Here is a 2413-nt window from a genome sequence, read left to right on the forward strand (position 1 = left end):
GAAAAGTCTGATGGGAAGAATGCAAAATCCCACTGAAAAAAAAATCCATGTTCATAGCCTATTTGTATGTTTAATTTTTTTTAAGTGTGCACTACACTTTCTTAATTAACCAGTTTAGTAATCAAATTGAAGTTTACAACCCCTCTGAGGTCAAGAATAACCTTTCTGAGACTTTACAGCTTGACAAACATAAATGCCCACAATAAAACAGAATCATAAATCTACCCAGGACATTTAGCAGGTGGAGCTGTTAAAGTGTTAGCTGATCTCCTGTAGCATTGCTCATGGATCATCTGGGCTCTGGATCATGTTACGTGGTTTAGCTGCTGAAATGTGTTTACCCTGAGCTGTCCCTTTAATTGCTCGGGTCATGCCTTTGGGGGAGTGATGTAAATAAGCACATCCTGAAGGCCATTGGAGGCTCGTGGTTGGGGGAATTTCTATAGATTGGCGGCTGCTTGTAAATGTGTCGGATTTGCCTTTGGGGAGAGGCCAGGTTATAAAAGTCAGAAAAACCAGCTGGAAATGACTGGCTTTCCTTTTCATTATAAATGATTTTGAGGCATTGAAGTGTGATATCTACACTGTGACACATGCAGACTAGGCCCAAGCATTTTCTATTGATAGATTTTTGCCCCATACTCTTGTCAATTAAAAATACATTTCATTGGCTGACTGCAGAAAACTATTGTTAGTGCCGTCGATATCTGTCGTGTGCTTAAAAAAAATGGATTTGCTTTTCCAAAATCTCTTGCAGGAACACTTCCAACACTCCCTTACTGAGCCAAGCACCCTTCCCTCCTCATGTGATTCTGTTTATTGTCCTTTCTGTCCCCCCCTCCCTGTCATGTCCCTGCTCTGTCCCCACTCAATTACTCTCCTTCTCTTTCCCTCTCCCATCAACACCCTAATTCCTTTCCTCTCTCCCCCATGGTGACCTAGATTGGTCTCTTTCCTTTGCTGCCATGGTAACTGCACCTTGTGTCTTCTCGGCTCCCCACAGGAACCTGAACCAATCTCCTCCTTCAGCAACCCCATCATTGCCCCGCCCTTCTTCTCTACCCTTTACTCCTCACATCCTGAACTAGTCTCTTCTCCTTCTCACAACCACAATTAGTCTCCTTTCTCTCTTTCCCTCCCTCCCTCCCCATCACAATTCTGCCCAGTCTTCTATGCTGTCCTGGGCCACATTACATTTATTAGTACTGCCGTGAGCACATCCCAGGGTAGTGACTGCTATCTGGCTCCCTTCAGAATATGATCCACAAATGACTGATATCACCATATTGTGGACCTTCTGTAACGACAATTACGGGGCCTCCATCCTTGAAAGTGTTAAAAGTTGTCCATTTTGTCAACCATCCTTGATATGTGTGCAAGACTCATCTTAATTGTTTCTACTGAATAAGCTTGGCCAACAATTGCAAGTAATCTTCATCAGCACTGGTGCTGAAATATCCAGACATTTGGGTGAAGTCCATGTTAGTAGTGAGTAACTTTGTGGAAACAAGTTGAGATGTTATCATTGCTTGAATCCTCAAATTGCATCTCACTTTTATGAATATGTGAAACATGGGAAGAGGACAATGTTGTCTACTTTAACTCTGCCACCTAGTTTTATCACCAATTTGGTATGGTTATATAATGATTAAAACTTTGGCAAGTTAACAAACAAGTGTTGCCTAATCAGTTTAGATGTTAATGTAATAAAGACTAGCCTAAAAATTGGTCACGGGATATGGCAATAGGTCCAATATAACTAGTCTTAAAGATAGCTTGTACAGAGGAAGGTTTGCACAATTACCTAATGTTTTAACATTAGCTTGCTGGTTCAGACTTGAAGCACTGCTATTGATATGTCATCAGATCACTAGAGAGACCAGAGTAGGGAAGTCCCAGGAACAGTTGACCCCTCATTGGCTGTATAAGGCGAGTTGGGTTGCAGTTGTACTGTGACATCAGCCAAGTCTAAAATGTACAATGCTGGAATTCCCCCCCAGTCTTAGTTGATGAAGGTATCGTGTAACTGACCCATACAAGGCAGGAAGTCCCAAGTTCGATCTCCAGTCTGTGCTGAGTTACCTGATCTCAGACTGAATAGCAGTAGGGACTACTACAATTAGCCAATAGCATCCTTGGGCTGGAGTAGGGAAAATCAACCACAGTTCTCACTACTGATTATTATCCAGTGCCCTCTGCGGAAAAGTGCCCATGTGTAAATATTGGATGGCTATGATGGAAATCCACGATCGGATGACCTGCTGACATTTATTGTTTGGGCTTGCGTTTGAGAAATGATCACTTAGGCCAAGTACTGAGGGTGCCCAGCACCCATTAAAAGGTACTTGAGCAAGGGGTCATGGTCTTAAGGAGTAGAGGGAAAAAGTGCCATTGTATGGTCATTGTAATTAGA

This window comes from Somniosus microcephalus, chromosome 26 (genome assembly GCF_052327205.1).
Source record: "Somniosus microcephalus isolate GS21.2 chromosome 26, FLI_Smic_1.0, whole genome shotgun sequence".
In the NCBI taxonomy this organism is placed as follows: domain Eukaryota; kingdom Metazoa; phylum Chordata; class Chondrichthyes; order Squaliformes; family Somniosidae; genus Somniosus; species Somniosus microcephalus.